Raw genomic sequence first — 11,673 nt, forward strand, 5'->3', positions numbered from 1 at the left:
TTAATCAAATGTCCCATTCAATATCTGGCCCTTGAGGTTTCTTACTGCTTTCATTATCAAATTTTAAATTTTGTTATCATAAATCAGCCCAAAATCATTTATTGGGAAGAAAGTAACCAGAATGAAAATGCATACATATCAGCATTTTTGCTGCTCAGAATAAAGAATTATTAAAGATTTGCAGAGAACCACAAACCCTTTAAAAATCTAAAATGTGAAGCTATTCTCATTCTACCTTCCATGTTGTAGTGTGGCAATTGCAGAAAAACAGTAAAAAAAAAAAAAAAAAAAGAAAAGAAAAGAAAAAAATCACTAACATGATAACCAGACGCTGTAAGAATAGCAGTTGAAAAGGTTAGGTCACCATAAAATGTCCAAATCACATCATAACCTCACATTTTCACTTCCAAATTATCTTTTCCCAGCAGGGTAGAAATAGAGATTCAAACTGCATAACCTTTCATCCAACATTATTGCTGTGCTAGAGAGAAGGCTTAAGTAACTTAATTTTTCTCACAAAACCTGATGTTGATATTTGGCAGCTTCTAATCTGGCTGGGTGCCCTCACATGAATTGCAGACTCTCTGTGCTCCTTTTGAGAAGAGTCTGAGGAGGATGAAAGCAGATGCAGACAAATGCAGATGGAGCCCAGAAGCCAAATAGCATGCGGCTCCTCACTACACCAGGAGTAGATTTGGCAGACTCACGGTGTTTTAAGGAAGAAAGGTAATTTTCTATAAAGTAATTAGATAGTCACTTAAACAAACTATTGTGGTGATTTTATTTCGTTTTCGTAACTTTAGGAAATGTTCTTTGAATGCAAGTTAAAATTAAACAGTTGTTTTTGGTTGTTACTGACTTTGATTATCATTTTTTTAAGGCAATAGTGGAATTTAAGGGTTGAAAGTGATATTTAAATTGGAACATATCCGAACTGATCTCCACAATCAAAGTCAATGTTGACCTTTAAAAACAGATACAACATGGGCGCCTTGGTGGCTCAGTGGATTAAGCCGCTGCCTTCAGCTCAGGTCATGATCTCAGGGACCTGGGATCGAGTCCCACATCGGGCTCTCTGCTCAGCAGGGAGCCTGCTTCCTCCTCTCTCTCTCTCTCTCTGCCTGCCTCTCTGTGATCTCTCTCTGTCAAATAAATGAATAAAATCTTAAAAAATAAAATAAAAAATAAAAACAGATACAACAAAATGAAAGGTCGTTGCCTGGTCTGGCAATTTTAAATCCTATTTCCAAGTTTCTTGATTTTCTGACTACTGCCCTAAACTTCTTAGGGTGGCATTATTTATCCTTAATCCCCTATTCTTACAGAACTGGAGGTTCTCATACCCGTTCCTGCATGTCCTTCCATTAGCGGTTTTCCCCAGTAGTGGTTCTCTGTTCATTTGTTACTTCTTGGGGGTAGGAAGGGACATTTCTTTTCATATCTATTGAAAAGTTCTCAATGTACTTTCTGACCCCTCGACACCATTTTACTCATTCTGCCTTGGGTAGGTCATCTGATTAACTCAAATTTGTATAACTTTTCTTACCCACAGGAGGTACCTAGAATTTCCCCAAAAGTTTATGCTTTACAAGGTTCCATCCCTCCCTGGGATATCTGTAGTTTTGAGCAGTTAATTTCAGAGACCTTAAACTGTGATATACTCTTTAGACATTCTGAACCATAAAACAAAAAAAGAAATTTAAGAAAGTGATTAAGGCGACCCATGTGTACAGGATATATATGGCATTAGGCCTTGGATTTTACTTTGTGGGCAAGTTATTTTAAACCTGGAAGAGACTTACTAAAGTTTATCCAGCTGGTCTTTTTACACTTGAGTTTTTTTGTTTGTTTGTTTTTGTTTTGGGTTTGTTTTTTTTTTTTTTTTTCAATTTCTGAGGTCTGTGAGGGATCTTCAAACAAGTTCTGTGGTGATTACAGGGACCTGGGTAAAGGCATCACTTCAATAAAAGATGCCTAGACTTCAGAATAAGTGCTGGACATCTACAAGCTTGGCAAAGTAGCTTGGGCCTCAGAGGAAGTTTAAAAAGGACCACCTGGGGCATGGCCATGCTCTGCAAGACAGACCTCCCGGGGCTTAACAGCAAGCAGAACCCCATGATTAGGTTCTAATAAGTAAAGGCTTGTTGCTGCAGTTTAGCAAGCAAAAGACATGGAAACTTCATAACTGCCCTCTAAAAAGGCTAGATTGCTTGTGATCTTGTAAGCTAACAACCAGTATTTGTAGTTGGTTCCTGTAGCTTCAGTATGCAAATGTTCATTGCTTACTTCACAAGTTCAGCATTTCCTAAGTAGGCAAAGATGAAGCAAGAGAACCTTACATTTTTAAAGATATTTTAAAATCTGATTTACAGAATATTTGCTACTTTTACATCATGTACCAGCTAAAGTTTGTGTGTACTTACAGCAATAGGGAGGCTCTGGCGTTAAGATGTAAATGCAAAGTCTATATGGGTCAAGCTAGATTAGCAGCCCCAAATATTTTTTTAATATTCCCAGTCAAGAAGGAAACTATGAACAGAGCATACCCTGTGTCGTCTAGCCAGTGCAAAGTATCACAGAAACTCAAGATGGTTCTAAATTGGTTAACTTCACATAAGAAAGAAACTTCCCTAGGAGACAGATTTCTTAATTGTAAATAGTTCCATAAGAAGCAACAGAATAGGGGCGCCTGGGTGGCTCAGTGGGTTAAGCCGCTGCCTTCGGCTCAGGTCATGATCTCGGAGTCCTGGGATCGAGTCCCGCATTGGGCTCTCTGCTCAGCAGGGAGCCTGCTTCCCTCTCTCTCTCTCTGCCTGCCTCTCTGCCTACTTGTGATTTCTCTCTGTCAAATAAATAAATAAAATCTTTAAAAAAAAAAAATAAAAGAAGCAACAGAATAAACCATTGTGGTGCATGATTCAAAATGCTCACTCACAAGGCAGAGTAAATACTGGGGTCCTAGCTAGAGACCAAAATGAATAGAGAACTGGGTGTCAGAAACCAGGGACTCAAAGAAGGAGCAGAAATTAAGAAAGCTGTGCAAAATGGTAATGTAGGAGAGCCAAAATCAGTCAGTTGGCAGTTGATGTCTTCAATTTTTTTTTTTTTTCCTGTTTCAAAACTTAATCAGAAAAGAAGGAAACCTTTATTAGTTTGCTAGGGCTGCCATAACAAAGTACCACTGACTGAGTGGCTTAAACAAAAAACCTATTTTCTCACAATCCTGGAAGCTAGAAGTTCAGATTAAGGTGATTATTTCTTCTGAGCCTTGGACATGGTAGTCTTTTCTCTTGCTTCTCTGCCTTTCTTATATCCAAATATCCTTTTCTTGTGAAGACACAGTCATGTTGGATTAGGACGCACATAATGGCCTCATTTTAACTTAATTGCCTCTTTACAGCCTTATCTCCAAATATATTCACATCCTGAAGTACTGGAGGTTAGGACTTCAACATGAATTTGGAGGGAACGCAATTCAGACCATAACAATGCTAAATTGGGAATGGTTCCACAAAACCCCAATAAAGCCGTGTTTATCATGCTTCATTCCTGCTTGTTCTTTGTTTTCTTTGCGCTAGTTTCCCAATCTTGGGAGCTCAAATCACTTGTGGAGCACAAAATTTAAGATTTAAGAACAATTAAAGAGATTACAGGACTTCATCTTTATCTCAAGTATTTCAGGGCTTATGGTCTCGAACATTTCTGAGGCTTTCCATCTTCAGATCACCTGAGTTTACTTTAGGTAAGAATCATCTAGGCTGATTTTTAGAGCAGAAGACAACTCACTGTCAGAGATGATTTATAAGCTCATAGAACTGGAAAGTGACAGAACCAGGGCTAGATTGCTGTAGTTTTAAATATCTTTATGCAATAAAATGTGCTAAGCCTTCAACTGAAAAAACACAGAGAATAAATCATATGAATTATAGAATGATGCTGGATGATTTCTGACCAGTTTAGGGAAGCTTCCTGAGGACATGATTTTGAATCTTTACTATATTCTGATATACCCCACAGTCTGCAATTACATGAACATTGTTACACTACTATTTAAAACATGGCACTAGTCAACAGGTTAAAATAAATTAAAAGTCTGAAACCAGATAATTCAACTAGAAATCAATAAACATGTTTAGAAAAAGTTTGAAAGTTGGGAAACTTTCCAAAATGACATTGTTATTAAACATGGCATTTGTTTTCCTTTAATTGAGTCTGTATCTTCTATTACTAATAAACAGCTAAAGAGTCATTTTCTTTGCCTCTTTCTCCCATTTATTTAAATCACACCAAAGGCAAGACCACCTTGAAAATTATGATTTATGTGAAGAGACCTGAAATAACTTATTTGCCAAGAATGGACACATAAATTTGACCAAAAATTTTGTGAAATTTTGAAGCAGTAAATTTTGTGAATGAAGTTACTAGAAAAACAATGAATGTCATTTGATACAGATGTAAAGACATTCTAGAAAGTTATTTTCGCTATAAGCAAATTAAAAACAAAAGAATAATGGTGATGATGATGATGACGATGGTGATTCACACTTATTAGGGGCCAGGCAAAATTCTAAGTTCTTTACATGTATTTTAATTCATTGAATCTGCATAAGAAAATGATTAGATATTCCTCACTAGACAGTTGATGAAATGGAGAGAGAAAAGAATCAATAAGTAGTCCTAGATAACATTGCTATTAAGTGGTAGGCTTGTATAAAAATAATCAAATTCCAAGATAAATCAATCTGCAACTAAATTCTTTCTCCTGTTGCCTATACATCATTATTTTTATTTTAGTAAACCATACCTACAGAAAAGTTTATAAATCATGTGGGCTGCTCTATGAATTATCAAAAAGTGAATAAACTCATGGAATCCCCACTTATAACTAAAAATTAAACACTACCATCACCTCAACAGTATCACATTCCTATTCTCAGAAGTAACTTCTACTTTGCCTTTTCATAAAATATATGATTTATGTGACTTGGGTTTTTATTTATTTATTTATTTATAAAATTTATTTATTTGACAGACAGCGATCACAAGTATGCAGAGAGGCTGGCAGAGAAAGTGGAGGAAGCAGGCTCCCCACTGAGCAGAAAGCCCTATGCAGGGCTCAATCCCAGGACTCTGGGATCGTGACCTGAGCCAAAGGCAGAGGCTTTAACCCACTGAGCCACCCAGGAGCCTCTTGGATTTTTATTTAAATGAAGTCATAGCTTATATACTATTTATTTTACTTTGTTTTATTGTTTGTGAGATTCATAGATTTTGTTTCATGGAGAAAATGTTCATGAATATGAGGGTATGTTTCTAAGCTCCTATTCTATTGATTTACTTATCTTTTGTTGAATTAACATATACAATTTATTTTACTATATAACTTTTTTTAATGTCACTTTTTTCCATCATAAATATTCTCCTTAATCTCTATGCCCTATTTCCCTCATCCTCCTGTCCCACATCCCTCTGGTAACCATCAGTTTGCTCTCTATAGTTAAGAGTCTGTTCCTTTGTTTGTCTATTTCTCTCTCTTTTCTTTTCCTTTGCTCACTTGTTTTCTCAAATTCCACATATGAGTAAATCATACAGAATTTGTCTTTCTCTAATTTTGCTTTGCCTTATAATCCCTAGCTCTATCCATGTCATCACAAATGGCAAGATTTAACTCTTTTTTATGGCTGAATAATATTCCATTATATATATAATGTATATATACTACATATACTCATATACATATGCTACATATACATATACTACATATACATATACTACATATACCCTATGTATATATACTACTCTATGTATATATATACATATATATATGTGTGTGTGTGTGTGTGTGTGTGTGTGTGTGTCAGTATCACATGTTCTTTATCCATTCATCAATCAATGGACTCAGGCCCCTTCCATAGTTTGGCTATTGTAAATAATGCTGCAATGAACATAGGGGTGCATGCATCCTTCTGAGCTGCTGTTTTACTGGGGACAAATACCAAGTATTGCAGTACCTGGATCATTGGGTAGTTCTATTTTTAATTTTTTGAGGTATCTCCATACTCTTTTTCACAATGGCTCCATACTCTTTACCACAATGGCATTCCCACCAACAGTGCTAGAGGTTTTTTTTTCCCACATGTTCACCATCACTGGTTGTTTCTTATGTTTTTGATTTTAGTGATTCTAACAGGCATGAGATGATATCTCATTAGGGTTTTGATTTGCATTTCCCCAATGATGAGGGATCCTGAGCATCTTTTCATGTATCTTGGACATCTGTATGCCTTCTTTGGAGAAATGTCTGTTCATGTCTTCTGTCCATTTTTTAATTGGAATATTTGTTTTTAGGGTATTGAGTTGTACCAGTTCTTTATTGGATATGTTATTTGCAAATATCTTTTCCCATTCAACAGATCACCTTTTAGTTTTGTTAATTGTTTCCTTCACAGTGCAGAAAGTCTTTATATTAATGTAGTCACAACAGTTTATTTTTGCTTTTATTTCCCTTCTCTCAGGAGACATATCTAGAAAAATGTTGCTATTGCTGATGTCAGAGATTACTGCCTGTGTTCTCTTCAAGGATTTTTATGGTTTCAGATCTCACATTTAGCTCTTTAATCCATTTTGAGTTTCTTTTCATGTATGCTGAAAGAAAGTGGGCATTCCATTCTTTTACATGTCTAGTTTTCCCAACACCATTTATTGAAGAAATTTTTCCTATTGTATATTCATTCCTTCTTTGTCAAAGATTAACTGACCATATTACTGTGGCTTACTTCTGGGTTTTCTGGTCTATTCCATTGATCTGTGTGTCTATTTTTATGCCTAATTTACTACATAATTTTTTTTTAAACATTGATCCTGTTTTCTAAGATTGCCATGGCTCTTCCTGGTTCTTTATATTTCAATAAAAAAATTAGAATCAATTTTTCAGTTTACATATGTGTACCTGCACAAACTCCCAGAATTCTTTATCCAGGGAAGCCACTGAACATATAAATCAATTTGAGAAATTTTAGATGTTTCCAATATTGAATATTCCAATAAAAAATGTGGTTTGTTCTTCCTTTTATTTGTACCTCTATAATTTTTCTCAATAATTTTTGTACTTTTCTATTTAGAGGTCTTGCACAGATTTATTCCTAGGAGTTTTGCTTTACCTGCTGATGTAAGTGATATAAAATTACAAAATTTAGGGGTGCCTGGGTGGCTCAGTGGGTTAAAGCCTCTGCCTTCGGCTCAAGTCATGATCCCAGGGTCCTGGGATCGAGCCCCACGTCGGGCTCTCTGCTCACCGGAGAGCCTGCTTCCCTTCCTCTCTCTCTGCCTGCCTCTCTGCCTGCTTGTGATCTCTGTCAAATAAATAAATAAATAATCTTAAAAAAAAAATTACAAAATTTATTTCCCAATTGTTTCTTGGCTAAATATATTTAAATGAAGCTGATTTTTAGATTGACATTATATCTAATAAGCTTGCTAAGTCATATTTTAATTTAATTTAATTTAAATTTGTCTGTAAGCCTTTTTTTCCTCCAATCCTAAACACTTTTTCTTGCAGGAATAAGAAACTCCAGAACAAGAAAAATGAAGGTGCCAACAGTGGACACCCTTACATATTTGTGACCTATTGGTATTTCATCATCTGGTATGCCTCTGCAGGTTTTTATTTGTTTTGTTTTCTTTCATTTATAATTCATAATTGAATTAAGTTCTTTTCTACTCCTATTACACTAAGAGAACATTGTTGCTGGTGATAATTGTTGGCTTGGTTTTGGTTTTTAATCATAAAACTGTGTCGAGTTTTGCTTTATCAAATGCTTTTCTCTGAATTTTCTGACATTACTTTTCTCTTCTCCTTTGTTCTTTAAATGTAGTGAATTACATGAATTGCTTACCCAGTGTTAACTGAATCTTACATTCATGAATTAAACCCAGTTTGGTGATAATATACAATTTATTTTATGTATCATTGGACTTGGTGTGCTTATCTTTTGTTTAGGATTTTTGCAACCGTGTTTATGAGATACTTTATGCTATAATTTTTTTCTTTTCTTTCTTTTAAGATCCTTGTAAGATTTTTAAGTAAGGGGATGTGTTCTCAAAACAAAGAAGTTGTTCATTTTTTCCTATCATCTGCAAAGATTTGTGGATATATTAATAGTATTTCTTTCTTAAACATTTGGAAGAATTCACTAATGAAACCATCTGCATTTGTTGTTAATTTGAGGGCAGGTTTTAAATTATGAATTCAGTTTATTCAATACGTCAGGGCTATAGAGGTTTTTTTTTTTTTTCTTTCTTTCCTAGTTTGCTCTTAAACCTCAAAAGTTATTCATTCCAAACAAACTGTCCAGAGCTCTTTGTCTTTTGGAACCCTTTCTGAATCTTTAGCTACCATGGAAGCAACAGCAAAAAAGCAGAAACACTAATATAAAGAATAAGCTGGCACACAATCACAAGAAATACTTTCTCGATTCAATTATAGATAGAGATGATCAAAGGGAAATTTCACTCTCATCAAGTGAAAAACAAATAAACTGAAAACCTTCACGTGGATTTTCTTAATTTTACATTAACTCTCATTCCATGCTATTATGTTTTACTATTTTAAAGTTAAATGCAGAGTTAAAAAGGTGTTAGAAAAAGTACTTTTCTTCAACCTTGTTAAGCAGATGTAATGTACGCAGCTACTAAGAAATCTGGTACAGGGAATAAATTGGCAAATCTTAATCAGATGTGAGTGGTTTTGATTTTGTCTTATACATTCTTATACATGTTATTAAACATTCAATGTTCAAGTTTATACCTTAAACCAAGTATACGTTTGTAAGTATAAATAGTTAAAACATGACATGTACCTAAATATAAATATTTTAATATTTTAATATTTAATCAAAAGATTACATTTAAAAATTATACTCTTTTGCTTTATATTCTAGCAGTGAATATATGCTGAATATAAAATTTATCTTAGATAAAATTACTAGAATTAAAATGTTGCTAGTGTTATTTCCTCGGTATAACATACAAATTTATTTACTACTTATTATTCACCAGTGATCTTAAAATTATTTAAAATACTTTCACCTTTGATTGTATAGTAGTTCCTAGTATTTGTCAACTACAGGATGAAATAAAATTACTTTGCTAATAATAAAACTCAATGTTTAAAGTTAATTATAATAATTTAAATAAAAGCAAGGGCTATATACATATTCATTTAATAATACAGAAAATCATTAAATATAATTTTACAATTTAATTTCCTTTTTTCCTAAAATACACACCAAAAAAACACCCAAACATTATATATATAGCTCCCATTCTCTTGTTAGTTGTCAACACTATATGACATCACTATAGATGACATAAAATGTTGCCTAGTTATTTTCTAGTACTAAAAGAATCAGCCTTGCTGGGAATTCAGAGACCACAGAAATGTAAGCATGAATGTCTGTTTAAATATCTAACAACACTAGTAAATACCTAAGTAAATATATGTAAAATTATGGTGTATAATAACTTCTTTGAAAAAATGTTTTCTAATTCTTACAAAGTCAGAAATGTTTATATAAATATGTGGTATTTTTCCACATCAAGAACTAGTAATCTAATTATAAATAATAGAGTAGAGGAAGATTAATATCTTGGTAGAAGTACTTTAACTCAGCTTTACTCAGTTTATCACAAACAATTCAATACATTAACTTTGATCAATATCCAATATATATCCTAGAACTATTTAATTTGCAACTTACATGTGTTCAGGTTTAAACTTTTTTACACTAACCTAACAAGTTACTGAATTGTCTTCATGTTTTGATTGTTTTTCTCCTGCAGTGGGCCTGACTGAGCCTTGTTTAGATCCCTGCCATATTACCTGTACAAGTCAACACAACAACCAATTCTATATGAACAAAGTTGCAACAAATTTAGGACTATTTTTTGTTGTAAATATCAATAGTTCACCTTTGGCTGAACCCAGAATATCTGTAGTGTATATATTTTGCTCAGATAAAACACTAAGAAATAATGGTTGTCTGTCAATCAAAATGGATAAACAGAGACAAAATATTGCATTTATTTTCCTCTTTTTTCTCTTGCACCCAAGACCAAAATAAGTTCAAACATGAGTCTCATAAGGTGGAAAAAAATCTTCAGAGAGACAATAAGGTGTCCAGGGATGAAAACAAGGCTCTCAGAAAAGAAAACAAGTCCCTTTGGGGAGAAAATAAAGCTCTTCAACGAGAAAACAAAGCCTTCCGAATGGACAACCAGTTGATCAGGGAGATAAATCAATCCTTGAGACAGCAAAACGAGGTTCTATGGAAGTTTAAAAATGTGGTTTTAGAGAGCCAAAAACCAGCAGGGGAAAAAATCAATGCTTTGAACACAGAAAGAAAATCTTATTGGCAACAGAATCGAGCCCTGGAAGCACAGATCAAGGCTATCAGAGAACAGGAGAAGGCCTTCCAGAATGAAGCAAAAGCTCTTCAGGAAGAAATAAGGTCTCTCCATGAGGAAATAAAGGCCTTGCAACACCAGGAGAGAGCAATCAGGATGGAGGAACAAGCCCTGATGAAAGAAGGAATAGCACTAGAGATGGAAGAACAGGCTCTGTGGAAGGAGGAACAGGCACTTCGTGAGGAGAACAAGGCTCTTAGAGAAGAAAACGGGGCTCTTCAAGAGGAGGAGAAAGCCCTTCTGGAAGAGGCAAAGGTACTTCAAGAGTGGAATAAGATTCTTCAGGGAGAAGACAACAAATACACTTGTTGGAAAAATGCACAAGAATAAAACAGAGCAGGAGAACTGTGACTTGAAGACTTAACTAGCAAACCATGAAGACCATTAACATTCCAGTAAAAATCATTAAAACTTTTTAAGGTGAAATACTGTTGTTGGGATTGAAATAAAAAACCTGTAAATTTACAGCACTCAGTATCTGGTCCTTGAAACTAAATAAATTTCTGAAAAGTTAAAAAATAAAAGAGGAAAATTATTCTTTTGGCTTTACTTAGGTATCACACTACTGTTGGAGATATGTATTATTCCAGAATAATCTGCAAAGATGTATTGCTCAAAACATGACACTGAATGCACAAGGGGTCTGCCCTTTACTTTCAAAGACACTGGATGAATATTATAAGATAACAGCACAGTGGAAATATCTGTCTCAAAACCTGGTCTTAGAATTATGAATATAGTGAAATATAAAGTTTTCCGTACTTCATATGTATTGTAAAACAAATGTACTATAGAAGAATATCCTGTGTCTTTTATGCTTAGTTCAGCCATCTAGTTCAGGAGGTCAATCAAATAAGAGGAATTTTTAAAATAGTCAATAATACAGCAATTGAGTGTTTACCAGCTTCCCCACTTTCTCTTTATTTTTACTTCCAGCTCTTGTCCTTCTGCTTGCAGGGAGGGAGGCTGTTCTAACAAATGTGTTAAAGAAAGAAAGGAAGGAGTGAGAAAACAAGTCTCCAAACTTACAATGGAGGTTTTGGAGTTTGGAATGAGAATGTATGGAGCAGTTCATAATGAATGTAAATTAGGGAAGGAAGAAATGGATTTTTCAGAAGTGTTAATGCTGGTAATTGATCTAATTGAATTCTCTTTAAAAAATAATTATGCCAAAACTGAATCACATGGACTGATGGATTTATTAGAGTT

General features: G+C 34.3%; 1 pseudogene; it reads left to right on the top strand.

Annotated features, from left to right (window-relative positions):
- Positions 1-10,032: 10,032 nt before the first annotated feature.
- On the top strand, positions 10,033-10,828 carry LOC122907466 (annotated as a pseudogene).
- Positions 10,829-11,673: the final 845 nt, after the last annotated feature.

Source organism: Neovison vison, chromosome 5 (assembly GCF_020171115.1).
Source record: "Neovison vison isolate M4711 chromosome 5, ASM_NN_V1, whole genome shotgun sequence".
Classification (NCBI taxonomy): domain Eukaryota; kingdom Metazoa; phylum Chordata; class Mammalia; order Carnivora; family Mustelidae; genus Neogale; species Neogale vison.